This window comes from Acomys russatus, chromosome 13 (genome assembly GCF_903995435.1).
Source record: "Acomys russatus chromosome 13, mAcoRus1.1, whole genome shotgun sequence".
In the NCBI taxonomy this organism is placed as follows: domain Eukaryota; kingdom Metazoa; phylum Chordata; class Mammalia; order Rodentia; family Muridae; genus Acomys; species Acomys russatus.
In genome coordinates, this window is record NC_067149.1 from 60,246,352 (window position 1) to 60,263,165 (window position 16,814).

At 43.6% G+C, this 16,814-nt stretch overlaps 1 protein-coding gene across 1 annotated transcript in view; it reads right to left on the reverse strand.

Annotated features, from left to right (window-relative positions):
- The window catches only part of Eps8 (epidermal growth factor receptor pathway substrate 8), a 169,631-nt gene extending 153,195 nt beyond the window's left edge, over nucleotides 1-16,436 (reverse strand). Inside the window, exon 1 of the mRNA XM_051155513.1 lies at nucleotides 16,322-16,436. The gene's annotated coding sequence lies outside the window, so the exon portion shown is untranslated. The remainder of the gene's footprint in view (nucleotides 1-16,321) is intronic.
- Between the last annotated feature and the right edge of the window lie 378 nt (nucleotides 16,437-16,814).

The window sequence follows — 16,814 nt, forward strand, 5'->3', positions numbered from 1 at the left end:
AGAATCTTCTCTGAGCACAGAGGTGGGTTGTTTTTTGTTTTTTGTTTTTTAATTCTTAGCAAACATGACCCAATCCATACTTATAGACAAGAAATAAAAAGAATCGTCGATCCTGCTACCAAACAATTAAGCTCTCTGCAATGCAAATAAAAACGCCTTTGAAATAGACAGTTATGAATCTTTCATTCATAGCAGCTAACTAGAAACGCACATGAGCCAAAGGCTTTGTGGGGATCATTTCCATGGATTGTAATTTGAGAGGTGCGTCAGAAAGGGTTGGCTCTGAGAAGGAAGGGGGCGGCCACCTCTTTCTTCTTTCTTGCAAAAGCAATTTTACAAGTCTGCAGTTCATGTGGCCATCTTAAAGTTACTCCCATTCATGTTTCAAGACAATCTACTTTTCCCATCCCCAAAAGTTTTATGCTTTCCAACCAGCTTGACATCTCTGGCGTGACTTCACCTTGGGAATAAAGGCTTCTTTGTTCCCGGGTTTTCCAGGAGAAAACTGAATAGTGTATATAAAAACAACACCGGTACGCTTGTCTGCTCTGATATTAAGCTGACCTTAACAGTTGACGGCCTTACAAGCTTGCTCTTACAAGAATAATGGTACACAGATGTTTTCCCATAAGATCTTCAGTAACAAAATACTCCTCACGAGGTGACTGTAAATCCACACATCATTTGAAAGGGGGCTGACTTTATAGTCTATGGCATCAATACACCTAGAAAAATCAAACACTCGTATTTGACAACAACAACAACAAATGAATACCAATCATAGAGAAAAAAGGAAAAGCCAGGAAAAGTGTATGCATTATTTACCATAATTCTGACCATTTACATGGATAGCAATGCTTTTGTTTTGTTTTTCTTTTGTTTTTTAAAAATGAATGTAAAAAAAAAAATCTAAAGAGGGATGATACTGAAAGGATAACAGCTAGAAGCCTTTAACATTTTTCCCCAGCTGAAGTAACTCTGCTGGTCTTAAATTTAAGCTGTGTTCTCACCCTCTGTAGAGATCGAGACACTCCTGTTCAGTGAAGGGGGTGGGGGGAGCCTTTGTAGAAGTCTAGACATTCCTGTTCAGTGAAGGGGGCGGGGAGCTCTGTAGAAGTCTAGATACTCCTGTTCCTGGAAAACTTCACCGCAGATTCACACCCACACTCGCAGGAACTCACAGCAAGCAAGACTAGAAATAGGGACACACGAGCACCCTTTACTCCTAAGGCCCCAAATGCTAGCAGCGTCCGTCCACATTAGCCTTATAAAGTAAAAGTTATTATTCAGAAATAGCAAGAGGTTAAGCTTTCCAAAGATAACTATGTCCATGCTTTGAACTCAAAGCCCTTTTATCTTGTCTTCATTTACTGAATGAATATTTAACATAGTCTTACATCAAATAATATACTGTTTCTTACAACATATAATCAAAGAAAGTGCCTAGACAGTACAAGGGCAACACAACAGGTTAACAATGGCTTTGGGCTGCTGTGTCTCTGGCAGGCTCTACTCTCAGTTCTTACTGAAACATTACCGCTTGAATGTTTGGTTCCGAATCTTATTTAAACTTTTACATTTTAAGATAGCAATAGCTTGATTATATCAACGACCCTGAAGACCATAAAGTAACACAAAATACAACTGATATCTATTGAATTAAATCACTCTATATCTCCAGGTCTTCAACTGCAGATCCAGAGAGAGCTGACAAAAATCACATTTCAACTGCTCCATTAACTGTCTGGCCGTGAGAGAAAATAGAACAAATCACAGATAAGTGATACACAGATAGGAGACAAATTCTGGTGGTAGGATAGATTGCCATTCTTATTTGAAAAGTTGGTCCAATATCACAGAGTATCCTCGTATTAAATAATCCCAGTTGAGATATATCTCAATTTAAATTATAAAATTCAGTGATAAAGGACTCCTATAAAAAGTGTAGGTGCACACACATATATACATATAGCAGATCTTTCTTTTTTAATTAATTAACATATTTATTTGCTTTACATCTCAGTCATAGCCCGCTTTCCTCCTCTCCTCCCGGTCCCAACCCAGCTTCTTTCCCTCTTTTCCTCTACTCCCCCCTCCCCTACCCCTCAGAAGGGGAAGTATCCCCCCACCAACCCAGCCCACCACATCAGGCCACATCAGGACTGAGCACATCCTCTTCCTCAGTGGCCTGGCAAGACAGTGATCGAAAAGCAAGTAACAGAGTTCTTGTCAGAGAGAGCCTCCACTCCCCTTACTAGGGCACCCACATGAAGACCAAGCTGCCTATCTGGTACATATGTGCAGGGGGCCTCAGTCCAGTCCATGCATGGTTCTTGGTTGGTACTTCGGTCTCTATAAGCACTCCTGGGCCCAGGTTAGTTGGCACTGTTGGTCTTTTTGTGGAGTTCCTGTCACCTCCAGGTCCTTCTATCCTTCCCCCAACTCTTAGATAAGGCTCCCTGCACTCTGCCCAGTGTTTGGCTGTCACACTCAGCATCTGTTCCAATCCATTGCTGTGTGGAAATTCTGAGAGGACAACTCTGCTAGGCTCCCACCTACAAGCATAGCAGAGTGTTGTTAATAGTGTCAGGCGGCGGCTCTCTCCCTTGGTGTGAGTCTCAAGTTGGACCAGGCACTGGTTGGACATTCCCTCAATCTCTGCTCTATCTTTATCCCTGCACATCTTGTAGGCATAGTAAACTTTGGGTCGCTGTTTTTGTGGGTAGCTTGGTGTTCCCCTCCCTCCACTAAAAGGCCTGTCTGCTTAGAGGGTGGCCTCTTGAGTCTCCATGACCCCCACTACTAGGGATCTCAGCTAAAGTCACTCCCATATCCTCCCAGGAGCCTACCCTGTCACAGGTTTCCTGCTTGTCTCAGAGATATCCCCGCCTAAAGTTTCATTTCTTTCTGCAAGCCCTCTCTCCTCCCGCCCCCGCTCTCTCCACGTCTGATGCTCACCCTCATTCCCTTAGCACTCCCTCTCCTAGCCTGTTCCCTCTCTTCAACCACTTCTGCTGTCTTTCTTTTTCCCCTTCTGAGTGAGATTCAAACATTCTACCTTAAGCCCTCCTTGTCCCTTAGCTGCTTTGGGTCTGTGAATTGGAATATGGTTATCCTGTACAATATGGCTAATATCAACTTATAAGTGAGTATATACTATGTGTGTCTTTCTAGGTCTGGGTCACCACACTCAGGATGATCTTTTCTAGTTCCATCTATTTGCCTGCAAATTCCATGATGTCCTTGTTTTTAATAGCTGAGTGGTATTCCATTGTATAAATGTACCAGTTTCTTCATCCATTCTTTGGTTGAGGAACATCTAGGTTGTTTCCAGTTTCTGGCTATTCCGAATAATAAAGCGACTATGAACATAGCTGAGCAAGTGCATGGTGGTGCAACTTTCAGGTATATGCCCAGCAGTGGGATAGCTGGGTGTTGAGGTAGACCTATTTCCAATTTTCTGAGAAAACAGCAGATTGGTTTCCAAAGTGGTTGTATAAGTTTGTACTTGCACCAGCAATGGAGGAGTGTTCCTCCTTCTCCACATCCTCACCAGTATGTACTGTCACTTGTGTTTTGGATTTTAGCCATTCTGACAGGTGTAAGATAGAATCTCAGAGTCTGATTTGCATTTCTATGATGACTAATGACGTTAAACATTTTTGCAAGTGCATTTTGGCCATTTGAGATTCCTCTGTTGAGAATTCTGTGTACCCCATTTTTTAATTGGAGTCTTTGGTTTGTTGGTGTTAAATTACTTGAGTTCTTTATATATTTTATATATTATCTGTCAGGTGTAGGGTTGGTGAAGATCTTTTCCCAATCTGTAGAATGCCATTTTATTCTGTTGACAGTGTTCTTTGCTTTACAGAAGCTTTTCAGCTTCATAAGGTCCCATTTATTAATTGTTGATCTTAGAGCCTGAGCTGTTGGTGTTTTGTTCAGGAGGTTGTCTCCTCAGCCAATGAGTTCAAGGCTGATTCTCACTTTCTCTTCTAAAAGATTCAGTGTTTCTGGATTTATGTTGAGATCTTTGATCTAGTGGGCCTTTCTAATTAGCATTAAAACTGAATGGTTTTAGGATTCACTCTGGAGACCAGCATGGTGGTGCAAGCCTTGAATCTCAGCACTGGAAAGGCAGAGGGGAGCGGATGTCTGTGAGCCATAGGCCAGCCTGGTCTATATAGCAAGTTCCTGGTCAGCCAGGGCTATGTAGTAAGACCCTGTATTGAAACCAGAAAATCCATTCTGGTTAAAGTACCACCAACACACTTATGGTAGACTGGACTTCACCTATTATATGAGATTTTGCTGTTTGCAAAATAACCTCCCTACCACCCAAGCAAGACAGAGGGAAATGAGACCTTCACTGCCTCCTTTGCTTCAAGCCTTCTTAGCTGCCTAAACATGACCTTGTCTGGCACAACCATCTCCTTTATTCAGATTGCGCTCTCCACAACCAAGGTCTCCCCAGGCATGAGAAAGAGGTGAGCAGTAATAAGGAAAAGATATCAAAGTTAGGGAAACTATATTTCCCACTGCAACCACTTGAGGGTTGAAGAAGCCCAGAAGCGGGGACTGAGGGATGGAGAAAGTGTCACGTGGGAACCCACATGGTCATCTATCAGCTACAAGATTTTATAGGCCCATTTTCTTTGCAAAACCATGGATTCAGCAAGGCTTAAGATAAAGATGAAATGCAAAATGTGGCTAAGTGCAAGGATGTTGGGGTGAATGGTGTTGATACTTTAAAATCTATCTGGTGAAGAAATGTGAAAAACTAAAGTAACATAAAAAGAAGCATGATGTTCCAACCCACCCAGTAATTTTAAAAAGACAGCAAATACACTAATATACCCAAAAAAAAAAAAAAAAAAAAAAAAAAAAATGAACTCAATGATTCCTAAACTTCAGTGAATTTATCTTGCCTATTTTGTCTGGTTTTTTTATATGCACTTGTTTACCTCATGTGTATGTTTCTGTGCCTGTGCACACGTACATGACATGACGACACACAAGTGGAGGTCAGAGGACAACTTGGGAGTCAGTTCTCACCTCCTCCCATGAGAGTCCCAGGGGTTGAACTTAGGTCATCATCAGCCTAGGCGACAAGTGAGTCACCTCACCAGTCCCCTGTCTATTATTCTTTAAACACTGTTGTTCAGGCTTGGCTTCACACACTATGCATTTAGAAGTCAAAGTGACAAGTCTTTAGGCAAATCCATGAGTTAAGGCACGTAAAGCTCTGCTGGGACCCAACACACGTTCTTCAGTTATGTGCAAGCCGTGCCGCTTTACATGACTGAGTATCATGTGAATAACATGACAAGAATTGGCCCAATGGCCAGATTTTTATCACAGGAAGAATTCCACTGCTTTTCAATTATTCAGGATCTAGCGAAGCCCCACAGAAAAGCTAAACGAAACAATGACTAACAAAGCGCTCCCTCTTGACGACGAGGATCTTGGTGATGTATCAGTTTGTGTGTGTGTGTGTGTGAGTGAGTGTGCAGGATGTGTGTGAGATAGAGTATGTGCTTATGAAAGTGTGTATGTGTGTGAAACAGTGTGTGTGTGTGAGAAAGAGAGAATGAGTGTGTATGTGTATGTGAGACAGTCTGTATGAAAGAGAATGTATATGAGTATGTGAGTGTGAGTGTGAGTGTGAGTGTGTGTGTGTGAATATGTGTGTAGGTGTGTATGTAGAAAAAGAATGAAAGGGACTCCAATTAACAGTGTTAGAAATAGACTCTACAGTAGCAGTTTTGATGACACAGATAAATAGAATAAAGTCATAAAGAAAATTAACTGCAAAGGAATAGTTGTGTGTGTGTGTGTGTGTGTGTGTGTGTGTGTGTGTGTGTAGTTTGACATAATGAAGTTTTTAAGATGCACTGGAAAGAAGAGCTGGAGATCCTCGCACATGCGCACGCGCTCACACACACACACACACACACACACACACACACACACACACACGTTACTAGGGACAGAACAGTCCACATGAACACAGTAAGAGCTGAGTCTTCCACATATGAATGAACTGTCAAGTGTAGAGCTTGCCTGGCTTCTCAGAAGCCACTTACTGAATTTCAAGACATCCAGGCCCCTCCTCCAGCCTCCAAACAAAGCAGAGCACGTTCAGAGTGGCATCCCCTTGCTCACAGTACAGGCAAGTGTTTTCTCTAGCAGCACAAGTGTAATTTCCTTTAAATTTTAAAAGCCAAGCCAGGTAGTAGTGGCACACACCTTTAATCCCAGTACTGGAGGAGGCAGAGGCAGGTGGATCTCTAAGTTGGATGTCAGCCTGGTCTAGTCTACAGAGAGAGAGAGAGAGAGAGAGAGTGTGTTCCAGGACAGCCAGGGCCACATAGAGAAACCCTATCTTGAAAAAACAAACAAGCAAATAAATGAACTAGTTAAGGTCAAGCCAGTGAGATGACACTGTGGTTAAAAGCCCTTCCTGTCGCGCCTGATGATTTGAGTTCAATCCCCAGAAATCACATGGTAGACAGAGAGAACCCACTCCAGAAAGTTGTCCTCTGATCTCTAAATACACACTGTATGTGCACATACATACATGCATACATACATACACATGTAATTACACACACATGTAATTACAAATGATAAAGTGAAGCACATAGAATCATCACATCCTACATTTGTCTAAACTCACCATCACCTTTGAATGACAGAACTATTATAGAAAACTAGAATAAAACATGTTAAAAGCAGTTGGGTGGTGGTGGCGTACGCCTTTAATCCCAGACTCAGGAGGCAGAGGGAAGCAGATCTCTGAGTTCATGGCCATACAGGTCTACAGAGTACATTCCAGGACAATGAAGATTACACAAAGAACCCATCTTGAAAATAAACATACGTACGTACATACATACATACATACATACATACATACATAAATATATTTTCAAAAGAGACAGACGGATTCACACATATTTCCCCTCATGGCTTTATTCTTTCATGTAAAACTGTTTTTAACAGCTACATCTCTAAAGAAAATACTAAAACAATTACAAGGTTGTAAAATATAAATGCCAACTCAATCCAGAAACATTAAGTGTTTAAAACTGCAAGTGCAAAAAAAAAAAAAAAAACTGCAAGTGCATGTCAGAACCTGGAAACACTTTGCTGTTCTATTAGACCCACAAACAGCCAATAATATGCACATATTTTGAGAAGAAATATTAGCCTATTTCTAAATAAGACTAAATACAAACAGCCTTCTGTGAAAGACTTTAAAATGCCTTTCTTCTCCTTTTATATATGAACTTTTATTGATCATTTCTTGACCTATACTAAAAACATAAGTTTCAACAAACAAAATCTGACCTCCCTACCAAATATTTAACTCATTTAACAAATAACCTTGGTATGTTCTTAGGTATAATTGTCAGATTCTGTGAGAAAGTGTCCCAGGCTCAAAACTGGACCAGCTCAAACAGGACCGAATGTGCTTTTGACACCAATTATATCCTTAAGTTGATCTGCTATTAATTGTGAGAATGGTTTGACATGAAATCCCCAATTTCACTTTCTCAGGTACTATATAGTTACTGAGGATGACAGGGCTAGAAAGCACACATCTCTACAGAAAAGGCAAGCTTCAGAAAGCCCTGTGATTAAAAGAGAAGACATGGGCCATTCTTCAACAGCTCTGATAATCCCATTCTTCCCTAGGCAGTGTAATGAATAGTTTCATACCCCTGCATATAATAATGGAGCGTAACTGAGCATCTAGTCTTCTGTCAGTGCTGTGAGTGAGAGTGTCCACAGTTCCCACCACACCCATCACCTTGACCCAGTCAACACTGGACAACTTATCTATCTCTCTGCCTGGGATGTTCATGAGTCCCACCCTGGACACTCACTCTTGGCCTCCACAAGTCATCCAAAGAGCCATTTCCAATGTTCTGGGATACAGGGAGCCTCTCCTTTTTTATGACACTGGAAAGAATACACACACATGTGCATGCATGCATAAACACACACATGCACCCACACCCACTTTCTTTTCCACTTACCATCCTCCACAACAACTGCATGCAGTAAGCAATCCTGTTGTTCCCGCTCTGAGCCTATGTCCCATGTGCTATGATGTATCTATTGTCCTTCCCACTCTGAGCTCTGTTCATGCTCTGAGCATGTGCCTCACATGCTATGATGTGCCCACTGTCATTCCCACTCCACGCTCTGGATATGTGTCCCTCATGACATCATATGCCTAACTAGATACACAGCTGGGACTAGAATCCCTGACATAAGAAATTCAGAATTCAAAGACGGACAGAAAGAAACAAAAAAGCTATAGCTATTTCTACCATTTTGCGTTTCATTTTTCATAAGCCCCCAGTTTCCTCATTAGGAGAACCTAATTCTTTATAAACACATTCCAATTCTGCACACCTCTCTGCCTGTGGGATGTAGATCAGAAAACAGGAAGGAAACAGAACTTACTGTCATGGATCTCCATCTAATGTGTCATCTTCAAGTAGAAGGCAGGTAAAGGTACTTCGTGGCAGGCCAGATGACCCTCGCTCAATCCCCAGAAATCACATGATGAAAGGAAAACACTGACTCTGATTTCCACATGTGCACCATCCCCCACATATACAAATAAATGCATTAAATGTAAAAAAAAAAAAAAAAAAAAAAAGTTCTGAAAGATACAAATAGGTACTCATTTTCAAACATGACACTAAATCATGAAATTGTAAGATTACTTTACCAAGACTTAAAACACACGGGGCTGAGAGGGTGCCTGTGTCAGGAAAGCACTTGCCTTAAGAACATGAGGACCCAGGTTCAAGCTCCGGAGTACAGAAGACAAAGGAAAAGCAGCAAAGTCAGGCCCCGTCAGGATGCGTTTGTCCTCCCAGCACTGGGGAGAAAGGGAAGCAAAGACCTGTAGAGATCCTGGCGAGGTGGTCCAGCCTGATGGAGAGCTCTAGGCCAGGAAGAGGCTCCGCCTTAAGTGGATGGGCAAAGTTCCTGAGCATAAGCACTCATGTCATGCTCTAGCCTCCACACACAAGCACATACAGATGCATATGTGCATCTGACCACGCAGGCACCCGACATGCACGAACACACACAAATGCATTTACAAAGTTTTAAGCACCAGCACTCAGGAAGCTGCAACAGGAGGATTGCTATGAGTTTTAGTCCAGCCTGCACTAGATAGTGAGTTCTGGCCACTATAAGTGACATAGTGAGACCTTGCCTTCAAAACAAACAAACAAACAACAACAACAAAAAGGCAAGAATCTAAACATCTCCTCTGGCAAGAGAATAAAAGTATTCAACAATCTAGAAGAAAATATTTGAAAAGATGCTTACTAGAATATATATTTTTACAAAAGTCTTGGGAGCTGCAGAATAAGTTAGCAAATGTCAGCCATGTATAACATTCTAGGTTCACTCTCCAGCACAGGAAAAAAAATTTTTTTCCTTAATTTTAAACTTCTTAACATTCTAGACAATATCAAAAGTTCATTAAGAAGGAGGCAAAAGGCGGCCTCAGCAACTACAGAGAATCTGAGTTCAGTTTCCAGCACGGACGTCAAGCCTCACACAACGACAGGTAACCCCGGCTCCAAGGGATGAATGGCTTCCACAGGCAGCTGCCCTTGGGCTCATACCCACACACAGATACACAGACACCTAATTTAAATAATAAAAAAAAGTAAGCAATGGAACTAAACAGACATCCTATCATCAAAAATGCATAAACAGAAACTATTATGTGAACAGATGCTAATGCATAAATGTTATTAGGGGATGGCAAATTAAAATAACAATAAGATATTACTATAAGTTAATGGAATTAATACTCTCAAGAAGAAGGGCTACCAAGGAGATGGAATGATAGGAATTGAGATGCTGCTGCTGCTGCTGCTGCTGCTGCTGCTGCTGCTGCTGCTGCTGCGAACACAAGAGTAGCAGCCAGTCACTTTAGGAAGAAGTCTGAAATTTCCTACAAAGACGATCGTAATCCTATCCTATAATCAGCCATGACACTCAGAGACATGCACCTCACTGTTTCAGTACTTATGTCTACCCCCAAAACCTCGCATGAATGTTCAAAGCAGTTTTATTCATAGTTGCAAGAAACTGGAAGCAATCAAGATGTCCTTCAGGAGATAAATTCAGCTAAAATGCATCATCTCCGTGCCGTAAGATGGTGTTTTTATTGTTTATCAACAATAAATTATCTGGGGCTGGAGACATGGCTTGGTGGTTAAGTGCACTAGTTGCTCCTCCAGAGGACACAGGTTGGATTCCCCGCACCCACATAGTTGCAACATGTAACCCAACTTCCAGCAGGATCTGACACCCCCTTTTCTGGCTTCTGTAAGCATCAGGCATACACATGGTACACAGACGTAGATGCAGGTAAAACACCCATACACTAAGACAAAATAATAATAATAGTAATAATAATGATGATGATGATGATGATGATACGAGCAGGGCGTGGTGGCGCATTCCTTTAATCTCAGCACTTGGGAGATAGAGGCAGGTGGATTACTGTGAGTTTGAGGCCAGCCTACTCTACAAAACAAGTTCAGGACAGCCAGGGCTACACAGAGAGACCTTGTCTCAAAAAAACAATAATAATAATAATAATAATAATAATAATAATAATAATAATAATAATGTGATCTTGTGAAGTACAAAGGGCATGAACAAACCTTAAGTATGTATTGCTAAGTGAAAGACACCAGTACAGGAAAGTCACATGACATATAGAAAAAATTAAACTACACAGGTTATAAAAAGCTGCTGGTTTTCAGGAAGGAGGTGATGGCTAAAAGACAGGAAACTTTATATGTCAAATTATTTGATATGATAGTGTCAAACTAGATAGAAAAAGACACAGAACTTTATAAGACAAATGATTAATTTTAATATGTATAAGAAAATATAAATTACTGTCGGGCGCGGTGGCGTGCACCTTTAATCCCAGCACGCGGGAGGCAGAGGCTGGTGAATCACTGTGAGTACAAGGCCAGCCTGGTCTACAAAGTGAGTCCAGGCCAGCCAAGGCTACACAGAGAAAGCTTGTCTCAAACTCCCCCTGCCCCAAAAGGAAAGGAAAAAAAAAAAAGAAAAGAAATTATTATGAGGCCAAGAGGTCCCAGAGAGAAAGCAGACTGTGACATAAATGTAACAGGAAGCGTGTACCGCTGCCTCATGGAAGGGGCTAGAAGGCAGAGCTGCTTAGCTAGCTGGCTGTGGAAACGGGTGGCGATGAAGCTAAAAGCAAGAGGCCCTGTATAGGGCTCTGGTCTCCCGCTGGCAAAGTGGCTTCTCAAGCTCTCAAGGGTCACCAATACTGCTACACTTGTCTAACAGAAATGAACAATCAAGCAAACAGAGGAATAGAGCCAGGTTTCTCTTCATCGCTGCAGGAAGTTTCCAGATTAACGGGGAAGAAATCAGAATGATATATATCACAGTCTATATTATACCAGGATGAACTCATATTTACTTTAATATAGATATACACATACATGCAGAAACCATATATAGACATATGTAGACATGTTTGTATCTAAATCCCTATACACAAATGTATTTCCTTATTTTTCGCATTACAGCCTGACATTAATGATGTTCCGTTAACGTGAACACATAGTACTCAAACCTTGGCCTCTTTCAAAATATAGCTCAAGTCAATCTTGAACTCACAGCTCTCCCACATCTGCCTCCAGAGCATTGGGATCATAGGCATTTGTCATCACTCCTGGGTCAGACCTGGCTTTCCAATTAAAGTTCCAAACAAAAGGAACACAATTCCTAGAAGAAATAGCTGATTCTTTTGTTTTGTTTTGTTTATCGAGGCAGGGTACCTCTGTGTAGCCCTGGCTGTCCTGGACTCAGTTTGTAGTCCAGGCTGGCCTCGAACAGAATCTGCCTGCCTCTGTCTACCTGAGCGCTGGGATGACAGGCGTGTGCCACTGTGCCCAGCTCAAAACAGCTGATCCTTGACAGGAACTACACAAGAAGAGCCTAAACATCTTATAGAGACAACCTTTTCAAAAATAAATAAACTACCTTGATAGAAATTTATCAAAGGGATGCAAGAAGCAAGCTGTACGGATTTGAGCTTGAAAGGGGTGGATTATAGCCGGGAGAATGCAGTAAGTATGCAGAAGTTCAGATTTATACATAAACAGCCAAGGAACTGACTGAAGGAAAAGAGGAAAACTCTCCCACGAGGCTGCTAACTGTGCTGGTGGTGTGTACTGTGACCTGAGATGGAAAGGCCACTTTGCCCCAGTCACCTTCCAACCCGAAGCCCACAATGGCTCTGTTTCCTCATTTTGTGACACGGTCTGTCCTGGCTAGTTTTAAACTCAAGTGATAAATAACACAGCCGTAGAGAGACATTCCACTCTCAGGAACAGGCAAGGGTCATGAGTCCCCACTCCTTACAGCCACACAGACTGGGCGAGGAGATTCCTTCCCAAAAGAAAGGAATGGAAAAAAAAAAAAAAAAAAAAAAAAAAAAAAACCAGGAACAGGAACTTAGCAGCAGAAAAAAAAAAAAAACTAGCAAATGCTATCTCAGCCAGGCACTGAGATGAATCTGATAACCCTGTCGATGGTGCGTTACTGTGAGCTGTGCGAGAAAAGGCACTTTGCCCGGGTCATCTTTCAATCCAAAGCCCATGAAGGCTGAGTTTCCTCGCTTTGTGACAGGGTCTGTCCCGCCTAGTTTATATTTATTTTGACAGCACTAGGATCATCAGAGAGGAGGGAGCCTCAATTGAGAAAATGCCTCCATAAGTCGGGGATGTAGACAAGCCTGTGCAGCATTTTCTTAATTAGTGATTGATCTGGGGGCGGGTCTCATTTCACTGTGGGGGGAGCCACACCTGGACTGGTGGTTGGGGCTTCTATAAAAAAGCAGACTGAGCAAGCCATGGAGAGCAAGCCAGTAAGAAGCCCCCCTCCATGGCCTCTGCATCAGCTCCTGCCTCCAGGTTTCTGGCCTGTTTTGAGTTCCTGTTTGGACTTCCTTCAATGATGAACAGTGATGCAGAAGCAGAAGCCAAATAAACCCTTTCCTCCTCAACTTACTTTTGGTCGCAGTGTTTAACCCTGACTAAGACAGGGCCTCCCTGTGTAGCCAGGTTGGCCTCAAACCTGACATCTTTCTGCCTGAGTTTTCCTAGTCCTGGGATCAAAGGTGTGCACAACTGCAGCCTAACTCTGGGACAAACAGGAGATAAGCTCAAAGGGGAAAAGATTGCTATTAACTGTATGACCAGGACTCCTCAAAATGGTCAAAGTTGTCAAGAATGGGGGGGTGGGGGGGAGGTGGGAAACCTGAGAAAAGACCACTTGGAGCTGAAGAGACCTCAACAATTAAATGTAACCAGTGTCCTGAGATAGAAAACAGGCATTAGATTAAAACTAGGGAAGGCTGGGGTATGGCTCAGTGGTAGAGCTATGCTCATGAGACCTTGGGTTCAACCACCAACAGAAAAAAGAGAAAAAAATCATATAAACGTATGAGCTACAGCCAATAATACTACACCAAAAACAATCCATCAACTGAAGCCAGTACTAACATAAGATGTTAATAGGAGTTGATGCACCTTTCCCCCTACCATATAAATAGCTTACAAATTACTTTCAATATTCATTTAGTATTTTTATTGCGTATGTGTATGTGTGTATGTGTGTCTCTGTATGCACATGCGCACATGTGCACACACACAAGTGAGCATGTACACATGTGTGTGCACAGGCGCATCTGACCTTAGAGCTTGCCATTTGAGGTAGACTGATGGGCTAGCAAGTCACTAGTATCCACCCTTTGCACCTCAGCACTGGGACTGCAGAGGCATGCCCAGCTTTTTACGTGGGTGCTAAGGGTCTGAACTCATTCTGGATTGGCAAGCACTTTACCCACCTAGCCATCTCCCCAAGCCCTCTGGTCTGTTTTAAAATCCCACTTAGGAATGTATCTGAGAAAGACTGAAGATGCTCCAGTGCAGACCTGAAGAAGTGGCCCCCCCCTTCCCACTTTCTTGTAAATACTCAGTCCAGTTGTTTGCAAGGACTCTACTACAGTGCTTCTTAAAAATATTTCCAGTCGCTCACAGCTGCAAACAATTTGGTGTAGCAACTCCCAGCAGGGTCGTACTGTATAGCCAGAGCACTTCGGCTAAAGTTCCTTCCTCTCTGATACCCTGCAGATGTCTGAAAGTTTATAAACTATGCTTGTTTTGCCCTGAGACAAAATTACCAAATGTGTTTAATACAACTCAGAAAAGCCAACCTAAAATTTACATAAATTACGTTAGTGCTAAAACTCATCAAATGAAACTTGAAGAAACAAAAGAGCTTTGAATCTGAGCTTTATAATTATAATTATAATTCAAGTGTGGCTCTAATGAACTTATGTTTTAAGATAAAAACAGGTGGGTGAAGAGGTGCGTCAGAAGAATAAAAAGGAGAGGATGAAAAGATGTGCCATGTAGGATTTTACTCTCTGAGGCATAGAGTAAAACCTGTGTCCCAGAGTTACAAAGCACTGAAGACTGAAAAGAATGAGTGTAGATTAAATTGGGAAAAATGGAGAAGTGCACACAAAAATGAACTCTTTACCTTTGACCAAAAATAAGTGAAGTGTTCAAACTTAATACATCAGTTTCCTGTTAGGGAACTTTAAAAAACCATCCTAAATAGGAATTCACTTAAAGCATTTCCCACTGTTAATAAAAGGCTAACTTGTCAATTATAATGATACTCAGTGACACTGGAGTGAAAGAAAGTTACCAAGTGGATATCCCAAATACTGTGATCAACGCTTAGCTCAGAACAGTAGGATTTAAAAGATCTCTTCTTTTCCTTCTTTTTTCTGCTCTGACAGAGTTTTACAAAGTCTGAATCTACTATTGTGCAGGAGAGGCTTCCTACAAACACAGACTTACTAGCTTGTGACACACTGTACACAACTGTCTAAGTGACAAGTCTTCAGACTGGATTAACTTGCAGATGGGGCAAAGCTCATCAGCCACAGATTTTCCACACCAGGAAACTAAGAACTGCAGCAGCATGCCCAGAAACCCTCGCTCCCCAATTTTAAAAACAAAAACGAAGGAAATCTTTACTAGGTGAGGCGAGATGTCATCGACTTTATTTCAATGGACTCACTGTCCTAAGAGCTACAATTCTACACAATGAAGGCAGGCGTTCCAAAGCCCAGGGAGCCTTAGAATGGCATCCTTTCAAGGGAGAGAAATTAGAAACAGCCCACAACAGTTACTTTGAGGATTTTTTTTAAACATAAAAAAGCCTTCCAGGAATCCCGATTCCACCTCCTTCCCAAAGTGGCAAAACCAAATAAAAATCCAAGTTGTACTTGAACTATCTTATTCGATATTTTGCCTCTTTTCTCTTACTGTTTGAGGCAAGAAGTGAAACCTTTAGAAGAAAAGCAGCCACGCATTCGCTGAAACATTGGCTCAGGGAAGCCTCCTCTTCTAACGCCCCGCCGCTCCAAATGTCTACGGATTTTAAACTCAAACCCTAGGGCGTCCTGCCCCGGCGAGATGCCAGCAGCGCTTGGGGGCTACAGGAGGAGGAGGAGGATTTGAACAGCAGGGCTCGGAGAACCAAGCAAAGACTTTGCATGTGTATTGTAGTCATTGAAAGGAAAGGAAAGGGTAAGACACGGGGCGCCTCCACTGTCTTTCGGTGGGTGTGGAACCCCTCCAAAGCCCTACTGACAGCCACAGGAGAGGCCATCTTCCCAAAAGTAAAAAGGTGTTGGAAAGTGATCCAGAATTCACAACTATTGGAACACAGCGAGCTACCTCAACTGGAGGGCGTATACCAGGGCGGGTCCCCATCCCAAACAGGTCCCCCGGAGGGGTCCCCACTTGTGCTGGGGTGGGAGACACTCTGAAAGCCCCAAATCCAAGACGTTAAGATGCAGTGGGAGTCCAGGTGTGCCGAACTAAGGTACGCCCGCGCAGCCCAGGTGTACGGGGGGTCTCGCAGGGACGGGGCTCGGCGCCCACTCCGGCGGAGCAGGACAGGGAGGGCTCGGGTCTCCTTGCCCCCGGGCACGCGGAGCGGGCGCGGGGACGCGCTGGGGCGGCAGCGCACACCTGGCCGCCGACACCAGTTGCAAAGGGTCCAAGTGAACCGCAGCGGTCGCTGAGCCTGGCACCGATCGGGTCTCGGTTCACAAAGGCGCTTACAGAAAATCGAGAGGGAGCCCATGCCGCGGAAATCCCTACTCGAAGACCCGCACCAATGTGCGAGGGGCTCTTACCTCGGATCCGCCCTCCAAGCTGCCGTGCTCCTCTGGGAGTGCCGCGACCTCCCGAGACACGAGAAGACTGGTGGCCGAGGGAGAAAGAGCCTCGAGCTGGAGCCCCCGCCGTACCCCGCTGGGGCTTGCCCCGCGCCCCGCGCCCCGCGAGCCCTCCTCGCCCGCCTCGCCCGCCGCCTGGGCAGTGTGTGCGCGCCGCTCGCTACCGGCCACAGCCAGAGCGCGCCGCGCATGCCCAGCAGCGAGCCGGGAGCGCGCGCTGCTCCGCGCGGCCAGGAGAGGGCTCCGTTTGCTGGGTCTTGAGGACAGTTGAGTTTCTAGTGGACTTAAAAGGGCTTTAGACTGGCTCCTCGCGAGACCGGAGCAAGGTGAGCACGACAGACGGCAGGCCAGACCCGGGATTCCAGCCTCAGACTCGTGTCCACAATTCCCTGAGTGAACTGACCTGCGTCTGAAGAGCACCGCCGGGAACATAGGGTGATGCCCCAGGTGG